At 34.3% G+C, this 26,607-nt stretch overlaps 1 protein-coding gene across 1 annotated transcript in view; it reads left to right on the forward strand.

Annotated features, from left to right (window-relative positions):
* The window catches only part of LOC129229933 (transient receptor potential cation channel trpm-like), a 766,163-nt gene that overhangs the window by 530,658 nt on the left and 208,898 nt on the right, over window positions 1-26,607 (forward strand). The gene's annotated exons all lie outside the window — the stretch shown is intronic.

The following is a 26,607-nucleotide window of genomic DNA, read 5'->3' on the forward strand; positions in this document are numbered from 1 at the left end:
AACTTTCACACGACAATCATTTCATCGAGCATCTCCAGGCCCATGTGCCACAATCATTCTCATCTCAATGAGTTGAATCAACTTCTTAAATGATCAAACTCGTCGGCACATAATCGAGCGTTCGCTCTACACACGAGTAAACTAGTTGAGTCAACTCGGGGTCAGTTTTAAAAGCGTGGTTGCTGCTCGAATAAATTCGGTTTATCTGAAGAAAAAATGATTCAACTAACGATCAAATAGCACGATCTTGAGGGTCATGGATTTGGACCAATTTCTAGATATAGGTTCCTCTCCACTGGATATGAGCTCAGGTAAAGCAGTTTGACCTGCATAGGTCCTAGTTTGGCAGCACCGAGGGTCCAACGTTGCTAGTTTGGCCCCAGAAATGCCATGGCGATGGCGTTTCCATTTGATTTTCAGACTTAGGCACTATTTTCGTTCTCTCAACACATTAGGCAACTTTTGTTAGTACAACGAGTGGAATGGAGAGCACTTATTTACTAATGAGCATTATTTAAGTTACTTTAAAAGTCAGAACAATATTGCATTTGTGTGTTTTTATGGACCATGCGCAATAAATCAGAGCTTTTTCTCTTCTCCCACTTTTCGCTTATCATTGTGGAGTATCTTTGCTGGAAGACGATAAATATCCATTTAAAGTTTATGTTTTTTTTTTATTATCAAACAATAAATACTTTTTTACTAGCAGACGATTAATATAAAACGAAAAACATCCCGTAACAATGTTAGTATGTTGGCATTCAAGTTATTGAAATTAAAAGTAGTATCCAGTTTTGAACCACTTATTAAAAATTAGTATTCAACGTAAATAATTCAAAGGTAAGTGCATGCAAATGGTTTATACTGCAGTACAATAGCAGAAAAATAGGTAAAAATGGTAGTTCTAAAGGAAACTCCATTGCATTTCTGGGTTCAAATTATAAACTTTGGACCCCCGTTGCAGCCGAACTAAAGCGTATACCGTCAAACCGCGTCACCTGGGTTCTTACCTAGTGGGGATTGACCTATATATTGAATTTTGTACAAATTTGTGATCCTCAAGGTCGTTCCTTTTGGTAGTAAGTTGACTGATGTGAAGACAAGGAAAAACGCCAGTGAACTAGTTGACAGGTATTTCGGAAAGTTATTCAACTAACCGCCTTGTGTGTAGGAGGTGTAAAGAATAAATTTCAACTCAAAACTTGCGCTAAACTCTTGATAAGGAACACATTGTGGAAGTCTTGATTTGCGGATCGCGTTTACTGCCCTCCCCATTTCTTACGAATTTGATATTTTTGTCTTTCCTTCTGAGCACCAACGATGCTAATAACACTTTAATATTGCTCTTTATTCATATTATAAGCCTTTAAGTGGTATAGTTATTGACTAATGATCATTTTAAACTTCTGGGTTTTATCCCTTCAAAAGAAAATGAATTCCATTCCACTCTGGTTTAACTATCAAACACTTTGAATAAAGAATCAGTAGAGGAAAGTCGTGTCCTGCGGGAAGCATCATGTTTAAAAAAATCGAATCCTTTTCACGCATCCAGGGTCTTTTACGTGCTATGACGCGTCAGCGATACAACTAACTGATACTTCTTAGAATAGAGAACTTTATTCAACGAATTTGCCTCGTGTGAATGCAACGAAGTCAGCTAGTTTGAATTGTTGATTCATCTAACCACCTAGTCTGAAGGAGTCCTAATTTTATTGTGTACCCGAGACCTCAATTTGACATGAAGTCACAGTAGGACCACGTGTATCCGACCCCCTTTATCCGGATGTCCAGTTTATCAGGATCACGTTTGTAGAGTTAAAAATATATGTATATTTACTTAAAGAATAATTTTGAATTATGATTGCAAGAACAGAAGTGTAAATACGCCAAAAATTCGGTTTTTGTATTGATTAACCGTACAAATCCTGCATAGAACGTACAATGAAGTATAGTACTTATCCTACAAGCAATATGTCATACTTGGAGCATCAATCTGATATTACTGCAGCTGAATAATAAATGAGGAATTTGCGCGAAACAATGCAAAATGATTTTGTAACAAAACATTGTTTTTTGCTGCAAAAAAAAAAAGTCTACTTATTTAAGAATGTGTTTTGCTTATTATCCGGATTTTCGATTATCCAGATTGCCTTTGGTCCCAGGTAGTCCGAATAAACGAGTTTGTACTATATTTATAATCTGCTTACGAAATGTATGGAATGGGCTGGAATGGGCAGTCGACCAAGTTAAGACGATTCCATTTGAATGAATCTAGAAGAGGAGAAGAGAAAATAGCTATTGGGATACTGATGCATGCGTTTTATCATGTCACTTGTGCCTTATTACTTTATTGCATTCTCTAAGTTGAAAATGAGGGGAAGCAAAAAGATTTTCTATGGAAACAACAAAAAGAAAATAAAATGTATTCATTTCGTCCGGTAATTTAAAAGCAACATGGTAAGCTCAAAGTTATGTTGAAAACACTATATCAATTAACTTTTGCTGTGAGAATATGGATCAAATATAGTTAAGATTTAAAAAAATTGCCGTGAACAAATTGTTATTTGTGCAAAACTGCGGCTAAAAATAATTCAGAGGCAAAATTGTAGATCTGTAACGAACAAACTACCACCTCTATAATCTAATGCTAAGAGATGCGCCCATTTCCTCCTATAAACCGGATGTTTACCTTTTCATATTATCAGTGGCCACACTGTAACTTTAATAAAAAACCAAGCATTTATAGCACGAAAACAACAGACAATGCATATTAACATTTTTGGTTTCTGCTTTTCCTGAAAAAAAAAACAAATGATAAAATTGTTGATTTCCCAAACACCAAATCAATTCCAATAGCTATATTCAAGACACAATTAATATTTATCAAAAGAACTTTCAATTATTCATTTGTTCCTAATAATCTCTTCTAATGCTTTTTTTTTTTTTTTTTTTTGGCGAAAATAATTTCACGTTTTGTAGTAAAATTTCTATTATTAATGGAAAATGAATCTAGCTTATTTATTTCATCAAGCGCAAATAGAATCGAAAAAAAAAAGACTTTCGCCCTCGCTTAAATATTGGATTACCTTTTGCCGAATGTCTGCTTGCACTGGTTTTTCTTTTTGCTAATCAAATACCATATTTTTTGATAAGTGAATCGGCAATTCTTCGCAATCTGTGTACTTCTGGTGAATTGTTGTTCAATGCGTAGCTTTTTTTCCGCCGCACAAATAAAAGCAATTTTCTGTTTCAAAGTCGACAAGACGTACGATATTAATTGGATTTCATATGTTTTTAAGGAAAGGAGAATATTTAATTAAACTCTTTCATAAATGCAAATAATTAAGTCTTGTTTTACAGAAATCTCATGAGAAAACCATTTTATTTTTAAAGTACATTTTGGTAAGAAGATGCACATAACTGATGAAATTTAGCACTTGATGTAGGAATACGGGAAAAAAATGGTAATAGAAATATGTTTCGAACAGCCTCTTTAGTTGTATATTACTAGTAGTCGTTAATGTTATGTAGTATTTTTGCGTTAAAAGCTTATTTTTACTTTCATTTTTCGGTATACATGCCCTCCACTCCCTCCTAGTTCACTTTTTAAAAGACGTTTATTGCAATAAGCATTTTATTTATTAAAAAAGACAATAGGACCGACTTTAATGCATCACTGAAAAAATGAATAATTAACATTCCTATAATTTGAAATTGTGCTGAAAAGTTAAGACTAAGCGTAATCTCTTAATATCAGTGTATTACTTTTAAAACTTTTAAACCGGATTATTTCTGTACTATTTTTTTACGCCGACTTCAAAAATAATGTTTTATCGAAAAAGCACTGATGTTCTTCGGAGTTTAACTTTATTTTTTTTTCTTTTTAGTTCATTTTGAACTCTGTCGTGGTGCCAGTCCCCCTCCTCCTTCTTCCTTACTTTTTCTTCTTTTTTTTTTCTCTCGGTTATTCACTATTCCTGATTGATAAAACCATAATAAAACGAAACTGCAGTATCTGGATGTGATAACAGGGCTGTCGGTGTATTGCGTCGTTGAATTTATTCTTTCAAACGCAAATATCTTTTTATAAATTCTGGGACAGGCAATGTGTACGAGATTGTAAAACACATACTTAAAGTATAGCATTTTCGCAACACAAAATGACTCTTCTTTATACTATGCTTTGCATATTTCTATTTTAATTATAGATATATTTTATTTGGGGGAGGGGAGGATTTTTATTTTATTCGAAATGTAGCATGTGTTGTAATTGTTTTGGGTTTGCTGGGAGAGGGTGATTTTGGTTTAACTGCTACACGTATTTTAATAGAGTTCTTTTTTTTACTGCGGAAGTAGAATTTTCATTTCTTTTTAGACGTAATGCTCTTATTAACTCAATATTGCGAAAATTTGTATTGTGATATTGTACATCTAATTTGGTTTTATTGGTATGAGTGGTAAATGAACCAAAAACGCTGTTGGATTCACTTTTAATTTTTTGATCATTTATATGTACAAATTCTAGAAGATTGACATAAAATATATACAGGAGCGTGCACAGAAATTTTGGGGCTGGTAACAAATGACTTTTACGGACCCCCCTCCATATTGTTTACCCTTGCGTCCATATATTTCGCCCTTCATGTTAAAATGTTTCGCCCCCTACTGGCTCGGGCCCGGGCCAACGGGTGTCCCTTCTCACCCCTCAAACACGCCTGTGTCTTTATACTTCTTTTAATATTCAAAAAATGTTTGAATTTTCAAAAAAAAATGAAATGAATATTTGAAAAATTCAAATATGTGGCAAAATTCCGATTTTTACTTAAATACACTTAATGATTTAAGTATTTTAAGGAAAATAAATATCTTTGTGCATAAAATGTAAAATAAGAAATAACAACGTCAAATAAAACACATTGCATATTACTACAGACACGTATTTCGGCGTTACAAGGAACGCCTTTTTCAATCCAGAAGAAATGAGCTTATGGATGAAAAGACATCCGACAAATGTCAAAAGCCAGATAAGCAGGCATCTTAAAATAAAATTAGTGGATTAACCAAGCACTAACGAGAAAATTAATCTGGCTCTTGGCTTTTGTCGAATGGCTTTTCATCCATACGCTCATTTCTTTTGCATTGAAAGAGGCGTTCCTTGAAACACCGAAACACGTGTCTGCTCTGCAGTTTCTGCAGTAATCTGTAATTTGTGCTATTTGACGTTGCTATTTCTTATTATACTCTAGATCAGCGTTTCTGAATTTTTTTAATAAGTGGAACCATTTTAAATAAATATTTTTTTTTTTTTTTTTTTTTTTTTTTTTGTGGACCCTCTTTTTTTCATAAGTACTAGTATAGTTTGAAACAACATTTTGAAATGTTTTATTTACAGTTAAAGTAAAAATTATTTCAAATATAATTTTGAAATGTCGAAACGTAATTTCAAAAATAACCAAAAAATAAAATTTTATAACAAAAATTTGTAAAAACAAAACTTTAAAGTTTAAAATTTAAGTTTCAATTTTGAAAATTCGCTATTTTGGTAGATTTTTTTATTTTTCTATGAAGAAAGAAAAATAAAGAATGAGAGTTTTGTGGTCCTTGATTGATCTCCAATGAACCCCTGGGTTCCGCCGAACACAATTTGAGGAAACGCTGCTGTAGATGGTGTACCAAGGCAAAACTAAATTCCAATGAAATCTTTCGCAACTGTTGCCAATCGTTCCAAGATTAAAACTAATTATTATGCAACTATTAACTCTCCACGTGCTATTGCTAAGCCCCTGAATAAACATATCACGCAGTTTATCATGCAAACAGGGAGTCCATTTCTCCCACTTAGGCATAATTCTAGCGTAGTGAACACTCGGCGTAGTCTCGGCAGACTCATCTTTGACATTTAATCGATTAGAGAAACTCGTTTCACATGCGTGAGCTTTGCACTTTGAAGGATAGATTGTAAGCTGCAGTAACAGGACACACAATGAAGGATTATCAATTATAAGCTCCGTACAAATTTGTCCTGACTATTTTAAAATGATAAAACACGGCTATGTTACATACAAAAAAGAAGAATTCTACCATTAGAAATAGGATATAGGTGGTTCGAATGCAAAAAGAACCTCTTTTCCAATGAGGAAAAAAAACTATTTTAGTGTTGAATGCGATCTACCGCTCTAGTTAAATCACCTAATATACCGAATGATCCAAAAGTCAGGACCAACTGTAAAAATTAACAATTCGTGAAAGATTAAGGATAAAAAAGATGCTCTACTCACTAAACGGATGGAAAAGAAGCCGGGTTTTGTTTAGCAACGAGCCAAAAATAGGTTTGTTGACGACCAACAGAAGGCGCTGTAGCATTTCTAATTTAGGATCATGCAAAGCACAAATGATATAAAAACAAGCAATGGCAGTAGGTAATGGTAGTTGAAGCTGAAATGCATCAAAATGCTGTCCAGTGTTGAGAAAGCAAGTTTAATTGAATTATATTATAAGAATTATGAATAAATATATCAGCGCCACCTGTTGGTCGAAAAAAAACTATTTTTGTTTCGTTGCCATACAAAATCCGGATTATTTTCGATTCGTTTAGTACAAACCGCATCTTTTTATCTTCATTCGTTTTCGAATTATTCATTTTTCAAATGCATTTGGCTCAATTAAAATCAATTGTTGAGGGCGGGGGAAAAAACGATAGTGGTGTTAAAGGTGGTCTACCGTTCTACTTATATTGCCTTTCAAATTTGACGAAACTAAAATCAATTATTGTATACAAAAAAAAAGCAATAATACAAACATAGAAGCCGATTAACCGCACTAGTTATGTAGTTGCTCAATAGATGGCACAGCAAATTCAATGTGACAATATTACTGCAGAAGGTCGATCCATATATAGTGGAACCCAAATTTTCGTTTCTCAATGGACTGGGTTTAAAAAAAAATGTAAAATACGGAAAATACATATAAAGCAAAAAACACATAGAAAAAAACTAAAAACAGTAAAGGTGACTCTTTCAAAAGGTGTAATTTCCATATTTTACGAAAAGAAAACATTATTTTATGTACAATTTTAGAACATTTTAACACATAGTATCGAATCCTAATGTTTAGGTTGAAAATAGTCCGTTACAGTGGATTGTTTTTACTTTCTTCTATATCCAATATATAGAAGAAAGTATTGGATTCGTGCAAATTTTCGAGTTTCGAATTTTGACGGATTATAACGTTTTGAGGTTTGCTGAGTCCATTTCGACCATTTTCGGAAAATGTGTGTGCGTCCGTATGTGTGTGTGTGTTTGTGTGTGTGTCACGTATGTGTGTGACCATTTTTTTGTGGCCGCTCTACAGCAAAAACTCCCGCATGAAATCGAACGAAATTTGGTACAGATATGTGCCCTTATGTGAACTTGTGCCCATCGGTTTTTGGCACGAATTCCTCCATGGGGAGTGGAGCAATGGGACGTTTTTTGAGTTATGCGTGCCTGCTATTCCCCAAAAAGTAACTGGCGGATTTAGTCCATATGTTGCTTCTAACAGGTACAGCTGCTGATTCAATTTTGGTGTCAAAAGGGGGTTGAGCTATAGAACGTTTTTTATCGTCGATTGTGACCGCTGTATCTCAAGAAATAATGAACGGAAACGAACAAAAATTTATCGACAAGTAGCCCTTAGAAGGTATAAAAAATGATTCCATTTTGGCGTCAACAGTTGAAAGGCGGGTGGCGCAATCGAACGATCTTTTTTATCCATTGTGAGTGCCATACCTCAAGAAGTAATGCTACATTCTGGATGAAATTTGGAATAAATGTGAATACATATGTAAACAGGCGTTGGTTCAATTTTGGCGCCAATCGCTCAATGGGGGGAAGGGGGCTGTTTTTTTTTTTTTTTTTTTTTGAATAAAAATAGCTTTATCATTGCAACAATATAAGAAAGATAAATCGTAACAGACTGTCACCTGCGTATTTCGCGTGATTTTAATTGCTGGAAAATGATCAGAAAATCGCGATGATTTAACCTTTTTTTAACTGTTACTATCTTGTTTTTGTTAACAAATAAATGTTTGTAATTATTTAAAGCAAGGCTTTTAAAATAATTTTCAATTTTCATTCTTTGCTTTTGAGATGAATCGGGAATTTTGATTCTCGTCAAGTTATGGCGTGTGTAATTTAGTTTTTGTTGAGAATATTGCTTCCTCGGAAGCATGGGGTGGGAGTAGAATTATAAGAAAGATGTAGAAGAAAGTTTCGTAATGGCCACAACGTACTAGTTTATTTATTTAGTTCAAAGTAAATTCAGTATCTACCGGGATGGAAATATTCTGCAAGTTTTTTTTCTCTGGTCTTATGAGAAAGAAAATAGTCTTTTGCCATTTGTAACCTTTTCAATGCAATATCAAAAGAAGGGACGGGCTGTGCTTCAGGTTCTTCCTGTACATCTTCATTAGCAGACAAAATGTCCGTAACGTTGGTTACGAATAGAGTAGTTAGCATTTTTGTTTTCATAGATTAACTTTTAGCAACGGGGATTATCTTTAGAAAAGCACAATTAAAACAATTACTCCTTTTTGAACTTTTTTTTTTTACATCATGGGGAAAGCCTAAAATGCGGGAAATTTATAAATAACTAACTTTTAATCCAGGTTAATTTAACATTATTAGTAAACGGAAAAAGTTTGACCTGAAGAAAGAAATGTGAAATGCATGGAAAACGTAAATTTCGGGTGATGAAAATTCAGTTTCACTGTGTGTAGGTTTTGAATAGGCGGTGCAACTAACATCAGTTTTTGTTCATATGCAGGAAGGATTGTTGTAAAACGTGTCGCCAAATTTCCAAATTTCCGAAGGGGTGAGAAAGAACGGTAATGCAGATCAAAATGAATAATTTTGACTATTCAGATCGCAAAGTACACATGCGTTAACGGACAGCAGAAAAAATTAGCCAATACAAGATGAGTAAGATGGATATATAGGCAAAAATTTGAATGAAAATTTCGTCGTGATAATAACAGTTCTTGTATTTTGTACAAAGAGTAGACAGAAAATGAAGTGTAATTAAAGTGAAAACTTGTAAAAACATTTCATTAGTTCATTATGACCGTTATATGTTTACTAGACGCCAGGGCGGCTTCTTTAGCTGCCTTCAGCGACCGACTCGATCCCTTCGTCTGCGGTGGCTCGTGCAAAAGCTCGAGTTAAAAAAAAAGTTTTTCATTTGAAATACTGTGTCGAAATGACGTTCTGTTTAGTAAAGACAAACCGGAACGTCGTTCCAGCCCCACTGCACTTGTAACTAGCCGCCTACGGCTGCTTGTACAACCCGCCTGCACCGAGGTAGTATAAACCATTGTATTTCAGGGACCTCGCCCCCTTCTTGCCGCCAGCAACGGTACATTACTAATCAACAGTACAATAATTAATCCCCTTTTTCGCCCCGTGGCGCCAGCCTGACTTAACCCACTTTTGCTCAAACCGGGCCGAGGTCAACTTTTCTCCCGTGTTTACTCAATCTACGTTGGCTCAAAGTAGAGGAAGGAATTATTGGTCATCTTCTAACATCGTTCTGCGTTTTCAGTGAGAGGGGATGGTCACTGGGGATAATTGTTTAAGCTAATGTATCCACTACTTAAACGCATACAAAGGTTAGACTAGCGCGTAAGGTTCCTCGAAAAATGACGAATATTTCGTACTTGTGAATCGAGTCTCATCTTGCTTCTATTTTCGACGAGTTGAGGTTACAGACATACAGATAGACAGACGGAGTCACACAGATTTTATTAGCTCAGTAGAACTTCGTTTATCCGGACTAACTTTGAACAAAGTCTACTCAGCTAATTGATAATTTGGATAACCCGGGTGGTATAAATAGTTTGCAAAACCAATCCTGCAATAGGCAATCATAACCCAAATTACAAAAAAAAAAAAATATTTGAACTTTGACATCTTCTGTTTTTCGCAATCGCGTGTGTGTGTGTATGTAGGCGTGTGTGTTTGTGTGTGGGGGGGGTATGTTTGTTTGTGTGTGGGGGGTATGTGTATGTGTGCGTAGTTGTGTGTATGAGTGTTTGTGTGGGGGGGTTGTGTATGTGCGGGTTGTTGTGTGTATGTGTAGTTGTGTGTATGTGTTTGCGTTTGTATGTATGCGTGTGTGTGTAGGTGTATGTGTAAGTGTAGGCAAGTAAGTGGCGCAACCTGGATACGGTTTTCGCTAGAGGAGCCTCATCGTGAGGTGGCCGGCCGACGGTCGTATGCTGCAGAGGGAGGCGGGAGGAAAATAAAATCATAGGAATTCAAAACTGTCAAGTGAGAACAATAAGCAATCGTGATTGCTCAAAAAAAAAAGTGTTTTGTGATAAAATTACGCGGAATTATTTACAGAAAATTGAATATTAATACAAATGATGCAATGATAACAGAGAAATATTAGTGGACATTTTCAGGTTTTGAGTGAAACGCGTTTGAATTTTCGGTCCTAGGAAGCTTTCATTGAAAAGTTTTTCTTAATCGTACTGTATAGCAGCACATACCAGGGTTAGTACTATCTCTGTCCCCAAGACAGAATAGAGGTTCCCCTACCATTTGTACTGGTTCTCAAAATTTTTAATTTTTCCACTTATATCCCTTTACTTCTCACTGCCTCAAACATCAGCAGCACATACCAATGCTACTAGTACTATCTCTCAAGACAGAATAGAGGTTCACCTACCATTTGTACTGATTCTCAAAATTTTTAATTTTCCCACTTACATTCCTTTGCTTCTCACTGCCTCAAACAACTATACACGCCATTTCTTCAAGAAAGAATGAATTCAATATCTGATTCTCTCTGACACGTATTGCGTTTGAATGACTCACCGAACACGGTCGTGGGCTTTATAATTAGTTGATCAAAATAAAAACGATTGTTTGCTGTGCTTGTATTCCCGGTCTTGAAATCATAATTTTTAGAAATGATTATCCATGTGAACATTTAATTATTCATTGCAAAAAATTCTTCCAGATTTTCCCGGGATCAAGATAAATGAGAGTCGAATAAACGACGTTCGCGACTGTATTAAGAAGCTAGTACCGTACTAGAATGGTAGCATGGCTGCAGTTAATGCAGTGCCATCTGTCAACAGTTCTGGTAACTATAATTTAAGCCTTTCATGTTTGAAGCGTAGGGAAAGAAAATATTTTTTAATGCTGCGACTGATTCTAGGTAATATTCACAAAAAAAAAATTGTCAAATGTAGTAGGAGCACTTTTTTAAGAGTTATTTAGAGTACTTATAGTTTATCATCTATAAATATTAAGTTTAAATGCATTAGAGCAAAAGGTTGCTTAAACTCCCAGTTAATTTTTTCAGCAATTAGATATTTAAATAGTTATCTTTCTCAACGTAGGCATGCGTACATTTATTACGATGGACTTAACCTTTCAAAAAAGCCTTCAAATTTGAGGGCAGATCATAAAAGCGATCGTCGCGTGGGCATAAAGTATGTGGTTAACAGATATAAAAGATTGTGTTGCATTTCGTTAGCCATGTCCAAGTCGTCAGCCTTCAGCAAGCCTCACTATAATGTTCATTTAATACATGAGCCACCTAGAATTTAGCTCTTTGATCTCACTCCGACCACTGTATGATGGCAATTGCCCTCTCGAACTTACCCAGCCATCTATAAGAATTCATCGAACTGAACAGTTAATTAAACATTTAATTTGGTCAATCTGATTTTAAAAAAATAGTGTATGGCCTTCCTCAATAAATGGGCTATTCAACGCAAAAAGAATTTTTCAATTCCAGCCAGTAGTTCCTAAGATTAGCGCGTTCACACAAGCAAACTCTTCAGCTTTATATTATTAGTATAGATTATATTAAGCGAGTTTTACTAGGCTATTTTTGTGGTATCTGTGCAGATAACGTAAACATGACTAGTAATAGTCACGGTGAAATTAATCTAATATATGAAAACGTTATTGAAGAGAAACTTTGTCGTAACTACATTCATCAATTTTAAATGACGACTTTTGCAGAAATACTCACTTGGGTGGGTTAGATCAATCATTTGCGAAGTGACTGCCGGGAGTTGAACTTTAAGATAAGTCACAAATCAAAGAAACGACTTGTAAAACTTTAATATTGAGTTTCTCATTTTGAGCTCCACTGCAGATACGACTTTCAGCTGCAGATGATTAGAACAGCAGTGTTGTGTTTACGGTGGTCAGCCCAGTCAAATGACCATTTTTTATTTTGTTTAATATCTACTGCATGAATGATTATACATTCTAAAAAAAATTTTTTTTTTTTTTTGAAACGTCGCCGATTATTTCAGTGGAACGTTTCCGGTTTCCGCAATTTTTCATCAATTGTCTGCGAAAATCAAGTATATTTGCTAAACTTTTCTTATCACTGTTGTGTAAATTATTTTTAGCTACCAGTTTAAACAATAATTAAGCGTATTTATTTAGTTTATTAGCTTCTGGTTGATTGCGGTTTCAATGTATATTTTAATACTCCTTCGATAACAAAAGGAGGACAAGAACCTCCCGCCCCTAGTATGCTAGGAAAGGCAGACCTTACTATCTTAGTACCAGTAGGAATCATTACCGCCCCCTAGCGGGCGCCCCACTCACACACAGCGAGCTCTGCTCACTGTCTTTTTCTGCCGCTCTTCATAGCGGTCTCCCCTCTCCCGGCGCGGAGATGGGAGAATTAACGGTTGGAAAGGCTAAGCGTTAATTTCTCTCCAACATTCCAATCTATCACACTCTAGAAATGGACAACAAGACCCTCCCGCCCCTAGTATACTAGGAAAGGCAGACCTTACTATCTTAGGACCGGTAGAAATCATTACCGCCCTCTAGCGGGCTCCCCACTCACACGCAACGAGCTCTGATTACTGTCTTTTTTCTACCGCTCTTCGTAGCGGTCTCACATCTCCCGGCGCGGAGATGGGAGAATTACTGGTTGGAAAGTGCCGATCAGTAATTTCTCTCCAACATTCCAACCTTTCACACTGTAAATATTGTACATGCACCTACTATACTCAAGCTAATTTTAATTATAATCAAGTCAAATTTGAATTCTCTCAAACTTTCGCATCTTATACCATGTAAATAACGTGTGGCCTTAAAAATATTCCCTTTTTTTAAATATTTTTCCCTCCCCCCCCCCTCCCTCACATCTAACGTCAGCTCGATCAAATTTGTAATCTTGTCATACCGCGTAAAAGAGCTTTTTGCTCTGGCGCAAAGTAATTCTTATGCTCTGTCTGTCTGTCGGTCTGCTGATTACGGCTTGTTCAAATTAACTAATCTCACTATAAAAGCGAGTAATTCGCTGAATTCCGTTGCATTGCAGGAACAGCTAAGTATTTGGCTCTGAATTGTAACTATGTCTTAGCTTTGGCCGCCGTTGTAATACTGTTTTAGAACTAAATTATAAATCATTTTTAACCTACCTAAGTTTTCTCTGAAGGTTTTAGAGACATGACTAGCTTTAAACGGGGAGAATTCTGAATTCTTATAAAACATACCACGACAATTTCAGGAAGGTTATTGAATTTTATCAGAAAGCTCTCCTGTTTTTTGAAAAATATGTTACTGGAACATATTCGGGAAATAAGTCGCCCATTATTTTCCAGGAACGTTTCTGAATTGGTCTTACAGTGCACAAGCATGATTTTTATGTCAACATTCAGTGGAAATTCAGGCCTATTTTTTGACATAAAGAAATTAAAATTCTGTTAAGAATTTCAAAAGATTTGGAAAAGAAAAAAAATGCCCGAACAATCCTCTCAAGAGAATGAACTAAGTATCTGAAAAGTTGAACTGAAATGCATGCAGAATTACGGAATGGGACTATTCGGCGCGGCCGTTTCGGCGCCGCCGTTTTGGCGCGGCCGTTTCGGCGCGAAACCCATTTTGGCGCGGCCGTTTCGGCGCGACCGTTTCGGCGCGGTCCATTTCAATACGACCTGTTCAAAAATCGAAATTGTCAGCATGTAAATCTGCCAAACATTGCTTCAAAATTCAAGATATCTTTTGTTTTTTTAAGTTTTGTAAAAAGTTTTATGAAGTAATATTTTTAAAGGTGTATTTTGTTTTCTTTTTAATTATTAGTTGATAACATGTAAGTTTAAAAACCTCTTCATAATTTTTCGAAGTAGATAAGTTAGGAAACAGCATTGACATTTTTCTATGAAATGTAATTAAAAAACTCATTCAATTTAAATTGATTTTTTTTCGTTGCTGATCATTAATTTGTGCACTTACTTAAATATCTTTTCTATAAAAAATTAAAAAATGTCAGCTAATAATAAGATGAATTTTTTATATTTTTTATTGGAAAAAGTTAACGTGTTGAGAAACTCACACGTAACCCTGCTCTCTACAAAGTTAAGTTGTGTAGCGTGCTTTAAATACAGGATGTACAAGAAAAAACTTTATTATGTAAAGATTATTATTATTTATTGCTTTTAAGTTTCATAAAGACTAATATAATGAACAAAAAATATTTTAAACTTTTTTTTTAAATAAAAATAAAATATTTTGTGTCTTTTTAGTTCCTGTAACTGTTTTATAGCACTAAACTGTCGACTGACTATTTCGTAACAGAAAAAAAGGCAATAATAAAAAAAAATAATAATAATAAAACTTTTTAAAAAAAAGTAATTTACAAAAAATTTATAAATTGATTACAGAAAAATAATAGTGTTTAGAACTAACTTTAAAAAATAAATGATTTTTTTTTTCAATAAAAAAACAAACAAACATTGCCCTAAATTTACCTTGATGTCCGTACATGGGTTTGTAATAGTTAAGTCGAGCTTTCTGGTTAGTTTGAAACGTGTTTTCACGTGAAGAAGACTTATGAAATTATTTCCAATAGCTGCTACAACAAAGAAATAATCACCACAGAAACACAAAACGGCTCAGCATTGATTAAAAAAAAAAAATCGACAAAGAGGTAGGATTGGTACTGGCATTATTTGCTAATTTTTCAAGATATTTTCTTTTATGTTATCGCCGTAAAACATACGTGGATCACATATGCCCCCTTTTTTCCCCCGCTGTAAATTTTAAAATAAATTTTCACTAGCTTCTAGAGCGCTAAATTCATTCTTCTTCCAGAAATCTTTTTCCTTCTTTAAACTAAAATTTCTGAAATTCATAAAGTTCAGAATGCAAAAATCTGGCGCCGAAACGGCCGGCGCCGAAACGGTCGCGCCGAATCGTAACAAACCCAGAATTTGGGTTACATGTATGGGCAAGCTAAACGGGTTCAAATCAAAAATCCAGCTGTGGAGAGAAGAAGTAGATCGTGGCTCATTGGACATGTTCAATCAAACGGACCGTCAACATGGTATGTGAAGGAAATGGCATGGAAGAAAAGCTGATGAATGTGGAGACAGAGCATTTAGTCATACTTCAGGACACGTTTAAGCACTATTTCAAGAATACTGACATAGAACAGTATGACTGGATTCGCGATCCATTCTCTTCATCTGCGGATGCATCAGTTAAAGGAGGCGTTGAAGGCGCGAGAAGAATTTATGGACCTCAAGAGCGACCCTAATCTTAAACTTGGGTTGAGCGAAGTGTCTCTGGACAAATTTTGGTTGCTGGTTAAGAATGAGTATTCTACCATCCTGTTTTGCTATTGATGTGCTGCTACCATTTTCAACTACATATCTTTTCGAACTCAGCTTCTTAGCCCTCGCACTTATAAAAAAACAGCAAGAAATCATCTCTAAGGAGCCTGGATGAGAACTTCGTGTAGCTTTTTCCAGCATAGAGCCGAACGTCAAACGTCTTTGCTCCTCAAGGTAGGCTCAAGTGTCTCATTAGTGTCAAACGGAAGTTAGGTGCTTGGTTTTAACTTCTTGCTTGCTTCTTTCTTGAAACATTATTCGATAAATCGTTTAACTGCACTGTGCACTTTAATGACATGTTTGACAGAAATGCTTTGAAACATATGAATCATAATTTTCTGTTAAGTCTGATATAGGTAGTTTTGTTGTTCATTATCAACCTCAATACATTCGAAATATTTCTACTTTCTAAATAAATTTAAATACACTACGTTAGTTATAATTGTTTTATTCATATGAAAAAAGTCCCCCTCCCCCCGGCTTTTTACCTGTGAATGATAAAAACATTTCTATATTACCATTGTGAAATTAAGTTCAGTGTGCCCCGTTGGTCTAGAATTTTTTTAAGTGTGCCGCAAAGTAAAAAAGGTTGAGACGCACTGTTCTATATTACACAATATCTTAGATAGTAACTTTTCAGGAAAAACAGGCGAAATACTTCGTGATTTCAAAAAAATTACGAGTCAAAACCAAAAGAGAAAATATTTTTCAAGCAAAGAACCTTCACTATCCAATTAAATTGTCTTCAGTTAAAAGTTCGTTAAAAGAGCTGCGATATTTATCTTAAATTGTGATAATTTCTCAATAAATAAGTTAATTAAACTAATACATACATTTAGTTTCATTAATTGTGCTTTCTGTTTGTAACGCGGAATACTGGGTTAGCGTAAAAGAATATCCCGGTTTTAAAAATTTATGTTTCATAAACTATCATACTTAACACCATAAATCATGCATAAAAATAAAGATAAACTGTTTGTTTTTTTGAATAAAGTTTTTCTTAAATTTAAGTAACTACTTAAATATGTACTTTTCGCACTAGCGCAGTTAGAAATTCCTTCTGGAAGGAGTTTTTTTTTTTTTGGGGGGGGGGGGGGGTCTAAATAGCACTTACACGTGTATTAACTACTGTATTAGGACTGGCTTGCGATTTTTTTTTTTTTTTTTTTTTTTTTTTTGAGATTTCGTCAAAGACTATTTGTACACCACTCTTGTCTGCAACATTACAAGAACTGAAAGATCGCACATGTGTAGCATTACGAAAAATTGACAGTGAAGCACTCTAAAATATATTGTTACGCTTTCGATGCAGCTTCAAACTTTCTTAAAATGACGACACAATTCTTGAGAAAAACTGGAAATTTATTTACAACTATGTACAAGAAATATCGTTAACAACTGCTAAACTCACCATAGCAGTTAGGCAAATATCAATTAACACCGTATACTCAACGATGGCGCACGTATTTACATCCAAATGCGCAAAAACACAGCGAAATGCCTCACAATAAACAGAGCAACGCTCAAACGAATCTCAGGACAGCTAAAAACATAACTGACCCTCCTTCAAATGCCACTCGGCTTTTTATACTGCTTAGGAAAGTTCGACAAAATTCGAAATGCTTCTCCTATTTTCTTTTTATTCCATTCATAAAATCTTATCATTCAGAAATGGGAGGACCGTATACTTCAGTCGAATGTTAGGGGGTTGTATGTACATTACAAGAAGTTATTTACAGGTTACGTTACAATAATAATGGAAATTACAAAATAATAGAACAAACGTCTAATTTAGCCAGATTACAACAAGTTAATCACAAAAATAATTACTATTTACAGAATTTGTAACAATATGTTACTGCTGTTTGTCGTGTTACGAAAGGCGCACACGTCGAACATTTGTGCGTGAAAAAAATCTTTCAGTTTATTTTTATGTATCCTTTTTGCGGTAAGAATAATAGTTTGTGAAATTTAAATTTTCGAAACCGGGACATTCTTTTATGCTAACCCTGTATTTCAGTTACGATTGAAGTTCTGCATCTTCATTTACATACTACTCTCAATTACTTCTTCTTTAAAACAAAACGGTAACTTTCCTAAGTACACTTTGCAACAGAACACTAAATTTCATTAAATATGGAATGCTAAAAACTATTTTAGAAGTATTTTTTTCTCCTAAAATTGAATTGCTTCTAGCATCAGCTACCCTCTTCGTCTCTTTGTTCCCACAAGAATGCTAAATTAGTCTTCAAAAAAAAAAAAAAAACCTTTTTTATTGCATCTTTAATTACATATTGTTTTATAGCTAAAAGATTCTGAAAATCTAGTTTTTTCATTTTTTTTTCACACGTGATTTTAATTTAAATCGTTTCACCATAAGAATAAAATGTATTTTTATCAATTATGATAGATTTTTCCCCCGGCTATCATAAAAGAAAAGTGAGTGAAAATATGATGCATAATTCATGGCTTTAAATCATGTTTATGAATTTTTTCTAGAGCTTTCTCTAAAATTGAATTATCTGGATAGCAACGTTAATCATATAAAGTGACATATTTGAAAGTAGAAAAGGAATCGATCTTTTAGAATCTTTTATGTGGTTAAAATGAAGTCACGTTGTTCGAGGCGCTTTTTCTTTTTGTTTTTCCGTAATTTGTTAAAAGAATCCAGTTAATTGTTTTAATAATGATTATTTATGGACTATCCAAAATGGTGAGTCAATGAGATGTCTTTCTTTTCTCCTTGCACTGAGCTGAGTGATTATTATTCAAGTTTCGATTTCAAAACGCTCTAATTTGAAAACTTCACTAGATTTTTCACCAGGACGGTCATTCCAAGCTCGTCAGCTTGCGAGATCGAGATTCTCGCTCATGTGATCGGTTGTGACGTAGAAATGTCGCAAAGTAGTATTCTAATCTACTGGAACCTAGCCGCAAGCTAAGTTCGATTAGATTAAAATGCTACTTTGCAACAGTTATATGTCACAACCGATCACGTGAGCGAGAATCTCGATCTCGCAAGCTGACGAGCTTGGAATGACCGCCCAGAGCAGTCGTGCGGATATGGAATTTTTTTTTTTTTTCGTCAAAGGATATAAAATAGTTATAAATTTTTTCCGATAGATGGCGCTGTCAAGGTTTACATTGTTATTGAGGTACGCTGGGTCCGTTCGCATTTTTTAAACGAGTTTGAGCAGCTGTAATAAAAAAATAATATTAATTATTGCTGCAAAAGAAATAATTGCAAATGTTCTATGTTTTGAAAACTCAAAATTATCGTCTGCGGTTTGAGAGGTTTGTTTTTATTCAAAATGGCGATTTTAACGAACAGTGGTTCGAAGGCTATATTTATGCTCTTTCCGAAAAGAAAAATTAATATTCTGTTATCAAAAACAGGGGTACCCATCCCCCCCCCCCCAAGTTCAATGGCACAAATCCCCCCCCCCTTTCCTTAATTTCTAAACCCTCTTTCTCTTTTTTATTTTTTATTTTTTAGTTCTCTTTTTATTTTATTTATTTTTTTAACATTTTTTAACATATTTATCTTTTTAATCGTATTTATTTATTTATTTATTTTTAATGAATATTATTTCATTATTACTTCACTGGAAAAGTTCTGTGCTACGCCAATGACATACACACAGACACACACAAGCAAACAAACAAAATGAGAAAATGAAACAATAAACAGGATAAAATAAAATGAAAGAAATAATTTAAATTAAAAATAAATCAAAAATGAGTTTAGATAAATGAATTCCCCTCCCCTCCATTTTGATGGCGCAACTTGCTCTATAATTCCCCCTCTCCTCCCCACCCCTGTGGACACCTCTGATCCAAAAACAATGTGAGGAACATGATTTTGTGATAGCTAAAGCGTCGATAGGTAATATCGTCACCAATAAAGGAAAATAACTTCAAATTGAAGCCTCAAAGGGGACCGAAATCCCAAACAAGTATGCAGAAAAAACGAACACCTTCGACTGTTGCAAAAGATAAGTTGTTTAATGTTGGGGAAAAAATCCCCCAAGTCAAAGGACAGTTACAAAATCATTAATATGCTCGGTATTTATTATTAACAAAATGATAACCGTATACTTAAATCTTGAGAAAGCGAAACAACGCAATATGCATCTTTTTTCTCCAAAGCATATCGCTGAACGTAGGAAACGCCGCCGAATTCAATACGAGAAACACTTATCCTAAGTAAAATGGAAAAAAGTGTCACAGTAAATGAATCATGGGTATATGTAAAAATTTCAGCAAAACAAGAGCCATTTATTATGATAAATGGAGAGAAACAAAATTAAGTATGTTGTTCAAAGAATCGAAAGAAAGTTTTTCTAAGGGATTCATGATTGTTGCTGGCTTTTCATGTAATGGCAAGTTAAAAATAAAGAGCAGGAACATATTTTATTGTCAATATTTCTGAATAAAATACCATTGCTTTGCCCACAGTACCATCAATTTGCGGAACTCCATCAAGACAAAGCTAGCAGTCACACTTCAAAATCCATTGTGAATTTCCTGAAAGAAATGGAACAAAAACCCATATCAATGCATTCACCGATTCCTTACTAAATCTCCTGATGACCTATGAATTTTTGTGCTTTTGCACTTTTAAAATCTGTATCATCCAAATAGCGCATACTGCGTATGCTATCATACTTCCGGGAGCAAATTTTTTCTGCAGTCTGTGACTTAAATTTTAAAACCTAAAATTAGTAAAACAATCAGTTATCCAACGTTTTGAAGCACAATAAATGCCAATTTTTCCTGATGGAATTATATAATAAATTCCGGCTCTAGGCGACATTTTGTCTTTGCTGTTTTGTTAAAATTCTATTTTTTGGTATTTATATTGTCTTCTGTTCCACCGTGTTGCTTTTCTTGGATGACTTTTCATCCAGAAGCTCATACTTCTTTGCATTGAAAAAGTTGTTCCTTGTAACACCAAAACACGTGTCTTCTGTAATTGGCATTTTTTGTGCTTCAAAACGTTGGATAACTGATCGTTTTAATTTTCAGCACAAAGGTATTTATTTGTTACTAAAAATAGTGTTCAAGAAAACTAGCATTAGATTAGTCACAGGGCCTGTTAATATTCACCAAAAAATGCCTGAAAATCAAATGCTAAGTTAAAAATATGTACTATATCGGTTTCTATATTATATTCTGTACAAGAAGCCAACCAGCCTCACAAGTACCAGGAACTGCAAACTAAGAGCCCTGTCTCCAATTTTCTTCTTTCCTTTTTCATTCCTGTTTCATTTTAAATCGTATTTTTCAACTTTAAATTCAACAGATTCGCGCAGAAAACTGAAAAGTAAAATATTCCCAATGGGGTCGTTTCCAAAATTTCAAACATATTTTTTTCTGAAAGAACATGCTTAAAAACATAGGATAATAATTTTAAATAATTTGTTTAAGTTTAATATTTTTAAAAAAGTACTTAAATCGTTGCGCTTTCATTGTTTACATTTCTTGCCGATGACATCACAAATGATGAAATGCCATTATGTGTTGCCATTAACAGAGTAAAATATTTAGTTCGCATCTTTACTCACGTGTATTGGCAACGATATGGTTGATAGCAAGCGTAGAGCGCAATTTTAATTCGCTTCTTGATTATCATAACGTGGAAACGGGGTACAAAATGCGCCAAAGAACATCATTTGTGACGTCATCAAGAGCACGCCTTGTTTGCAAAATCAGACGTTAAAAAATTAATTAAAAAATAACTGTTGGGAAAATGAAAGAATTTTTCGGTCCATGTTTTTTTTTTTTTTTTTTTTTTGCTTATTCTATCAATTTCAGTGACTAGAAGGTACTACTTTTGACTGAAGGAAACAACCCCATTCAGAAATAGTCTTCAGCCCTACTCAAGAATCAGCGACGGATGTCGCCTCGTCGCACTGTTTTTGTTAACAGGCCATACACGACTTATTCTTTTAGCATAGTATTTATATTTACATTTGTATACTCTAGTTTATGAATGTATCCCAATATTCCTTCTCATAAGTAACTATACTGCTTTCCATACATTATAATAAAATTAGAAAGCCAATGAATTCAGTAGATTCCTTTTAAATGGCCCTGTTATAACTTCAGATCAGCCCAGCATAGAGCGAATTCCTTAACATACTACGCTTCATGTGCGCAACATATCACGCAATCGCACACCATACACTACTGCACAGTGGTCGGAAGTAGCGCGCTACAAGTAGTGATTCTCTCATTTTTTAGTAGTTTGTCGTGAAGCTCACTGCTTTATAAAAAAGAGAGAGAGATATAGCGAGTAGTTCGATACAAAAAGAAATTGTAATTTGTAGAAATTTCTGGAAACTACTATTAAAATAAATAAATAAATAAAAAATTATCAGTAGCGTAAGAAAGTGGATGGTGTCCAGATCAAAACCCCTAGCAATTAATTCCTGTCTAGAAAGTTAAAATTTTACTCTTCTGCCTAAAAGATGTTTTCCTCATCTAATCAAAATTATGTATATGTATGCCGATATAAAATTAAATCAAATTATGACTACTTCTATTTACATTTCTCAAATAACCCGATGGGGTTGTTTCTGTCAGTCAAAAGTACTACTTTTAGTCACAGAAATTGATAGAATAAGCAAAAAATAATAATATGACCCAGAAAATACTTTCATTTTCCCTACAGTTATTTTTTAATTACTTTTTAAAAATGCTCATTTTATCAAACAAGGCGTGGTCTTTATGACGTCATAAATGATGTACTTAGGTGCATCTTTCTACCAAGTTTCCACGTTATGATAATCAAGAAGCAAATTAAACATTGTGCTCTACGCTTGCTATCAACCATATCGTTGCTATACACGTGAGTAAAGATGCAAATTAAATATTGTGCTCTTCTGAATGGCAACAGTGCATGGCATTTCGTCATTTGTGATGCCATCGGCAAAAGCGTGATCAATGAAAGAACACCGATTAAAGAATTTTTTTAAAAATATTAAACTTAGTCAAATTATTTAAAAAATCGTCAGATCCTCTGTTTTTAAGCATGCCCTTTCTGAAAAACCACTTTTAATATTTTTGAAACGACCCCATTGAAAAAAATTTGAATCTTTCAACTTATTAATCCTATCTTGCAGCGAATGTTCGTAAAAATGGTTTAAAAAAGAAAAGAAGGAAAGAAATGATAACTCTTTGTAATATTCTATGTTCAAATGAGCTAATTTATTAATCTGAGCAACGTTTTAAATTTTTTTTGTTCAATCTTCAAGCGGTGTGTGTGTATGCGTTTCATTTTTCAAAATGTAGTGACTACCTTTCAAAAGTAGTTTGTAGTCGCTACATTAAAAAAAAATAATTGTAGTTTTAGTAAACTACATTTGCAATAAAGTAGTTGTAGTTCGCTACAAAAAAAAAAAAAAATGTAGCTTTTCCAACCACTGCTTCTACAGCAGAACAGTCAACTAAACATTTTTTACAGTCGAACCTGTCTATCTCAAATTTTACGGGAGAGAAGAAAAATTCGAGATATGGAGGTTTCGAGGCACAGAGGTTTTCAAAAAAGTTCTAAAAATAAGAAATTGGAGCAATGACTCGAAAGTAAAACTTTGGAAGCAATTTTACTAATCAACAATATCTCCTTCCTCTCAGTTTCCGAATGGATATAATAGCTGGTTGGTTGGTTGGTTAGTTGATTTTTTATGGCGCAAGAGCCCTTAAGGGCTATACTGCGCCAAACGATTTTTTGTTATATTTTATTTAGTTTTCATTTAAGAATGAATCAAAAAAGTAAAACAAAGTATTTTTTGAAGTAAAAGCATAAACCTTCAAGAAGTAGTATTAAAAAAGGAACACCTTAAAAACATATAAATGCTAAAAAACATATTACGAAAAAATGGATAAAACAATATCTTGAAAAATATAAAAAGGACGAAATCACATAATGACGACACAAACACTAAATTAAAAGGGAGAAAACCAATCTCCCGGAGGAAGGGGTGTAAATTGCGATGGGGTTATATAATAGCTGGAAAACTTGCTTCTTGTACATAAAGTTTTAATTCTGGAGCATTATGTGTCTGCTAATATTAAGAAAAATGCTTTCTGTCTCCTAATTCCAGTCAATAAAGATCGTTGGGGATGGAATTCAAGAAAGACACTTTAGTCGAAATTCGAGTTATGCAGGTTTTCCAAAAAATTCATTTGAGACAAACATGGGGGAAAACATTCAATTAATACTTTATGCGCAGGGAAAATGAAAAACTTCGACACAGAGAGGTTTTCGAGATAGGCAGGTTCGAGATAAACAGGTTCGACTGTATATACAGTCAGACTCCAACTTGACGAATTCATCGGGACCGAAACTTTTATATGTTAAATCGAGGTTATTCGTAATAATCGGGGTGTGGAAAAAATTAAAAAAACTGCGTTTACCTAACCCAAAACCCTTAATAAGCAACTGCGCAAAGATATCCATAATTAGAAAGTGAAACCAAATTAGAAATTTTTTATTCAGCATTTCATGACTTATTACGCACTAGTTAATTTGAAATTTTAAACTACTAACACTGAGTAATGATATTTGATTTTAGACAATTTCCTTGATACTTGACTCGAAATAGCTCTCTTTCGACTTTATGGAGTCAGGAAAATACTGTGTTTTTTGCAGCCTGCTGTATGGGATATGTTTTTACAGTTTCCAGACCATATAAAGCATTTGAAAAAGTAAGTTTTAATGGGAGTTTCCCTATCACTTTTCTGCATCAAAATCAATATTCGTTGGTTGCCCCCTCGCCCGTCAAAAATTGCTGATTGATCCCAAGAAAAGTCTTTTTCTATTTCGGACAATATGGATATAACGTTTGGAAAACAATCCAATATTTTCTAACTCAAATTAACAAAGAAAATATTTTTCGACTGTTAAAATAGTTTGTTAATTCGGGGTTTATTATTCAGTAAATAAGGGTTTTTGCCTTCATTTTAGTCAGGGAAAAAGAAAGATTCGTTAAATCGCTAAATTCGTTAAATAGAGGTTCGTTAAATCGGGGTTCGACTGTAGTTTATAAATTTATCCCAACCTCCCTATCATAAGTAACGATACTGCTTCTCATGCATTAAACTAAAATTAGAAGACCAACGAAGTCATTAGTTTCTATTTAAATGGACCTGTTAAAACTTCGTATCAGCGTAAACCAAAGCTTGCTGTTTAGAATTTCAACTTAGTTTTCTCTGCATCTAAGCTAATCCCTTTCTACGGGCTTCCAAATAGGCTCTTTCGAACATCTGGAATGTGCTCCGGCGTTTGATCGATCGGAATAATTTATTTCGCTTGCGTGAGCACTCTAGTTTCGGATTCCCGAGTTGTGGAACAGTTCTAAACGAGGCTATTTGTCCATTCCAGGATTTAAGTGTTCTTTGAGCGAGCTGTTCTTTTTGCATATAGCATCAAATAGATAATTACAGCAAATCATGGAAAATAAAACTATATAGCATTCCTAGAAATTGTAAAGAAATAATTTGATTTTTAATCGTTTCAAGTCTATGAGTTAGAGGAATTTATTTCTAAATGATGCATCACGGAGCACACAGCGGCAGCCTATGGAGAAAAGTGGAAAATGCGACTTCTTTTTCCAAATTAGTTCATTTTATTAATCCGCTAGTGCTACCCGCACAGCTTTGCCCGTAGTAGAAAATTAAAAGGTCATTTGGTTCGCCTGTATATTTACAAATAATGGATGATGAATTTCTCGCCAATTTGATATGTTCATTTGCTTGTCCATGTTACGGTTCCACGTTATGATAATTTGGTAATCAACTCTTCCACGTTGTGATAATTTGCTCGGAAAATGTTTCTTAAAATTGGAATAGAAAAAGAACAAAATTGAATTTTCGAATAATCGCTTCGAGGTGCACACCCCCATGCTGTGCCAATTTTCATGAAAATCGGCCGAACGGTCTAGGCGCTATGCACGTCACAGAGATCCTGACAGACAGAGATTCGGACAGAGAGAGATCCTGACAGAGAGATATCCCAACAGAGAGACTTTCAGCTTTATCAACAACAACAACAAAGAAAAAAAAAAAAAACAAGTGACAGATCGCATTTCTCTATCAGTGAAACAAGTTTAATTTAGTAGGCTTTTCCTTCATGTTGAGGACACATCGGCAATTTTTAAAGTTTACTGTTCCATTTAGTATGAAAGGCATCAAGATCCATTGAGTGCCATTTTTTCGTTAATATCTTTATATAATTTTTTTCGTTAATTACTATAAATAACGTTTAAAAAAAACTTCAACTAAACATTTTTCGATTTTGACCCAAAACATTCTGAGTTTCTGAAACATTTTTGATTTAATATCAGTCATCTTTACTAATAATAAAGCTCAAAGTCTCTCTGTCTGGATGTCTGAAGGATCTCTGTGACGCGCATAGCGCCTAGACCGTTCATCCGATTTTCATGAAATTTGGCACAAAGTTACTTTGTATCATGGGGGTGTGCACCTCGAAGCGATTTTTCGAAAATTCAATTTTGTTCTTTTTCTATTTCAATTTTAAGAACGCATTCCGGAGCAAAATTATCATAATATGGACTAGTAAATTACGAAATTATCATGATGTGGAATGAGAGAGCGAATGAACATAGCCAATTGGCGAGAAATTCGTCATCCATTATTTGTAAATATGCAGGCGAACCGAATGACCTTTTAATTTTCAACCACGGACAAAGCCGTGCGAGTACCACTAGTACATCATAAATATACAAGTATTTCCCGCTGTAAACTGCTTTGTATAGATCCAGGTGATTCTCCAAAAACCTAAAATTTTCCAATCACAAGTATTTTAAAAATGAAAATGCTGAAAAAATTCGGAAAAAATGTATGCTTGCTTGTTCTTTGTTAAGAACTTATCAAGAGAAAAATAGAGGAAATTCACTTCAACAATGCTACGCTCTCGGAGGGGGTCAAGTTTTGAAAGAGTGACA

The sequence above is a fragment of the Uloborus diversus genome, chromosome 9 (genome assembly GCF_026930045.1).
Source record: "Uloborus diversus isolate 005 chromosome 9, Udiv.v.3.1, whole genome shotgun sequence".
NCBI lineage: Eukaryota > Metazoa > Arthropoda > Arachnida > Araneae > Uloboridae > Uloborus > Uloborus diversus.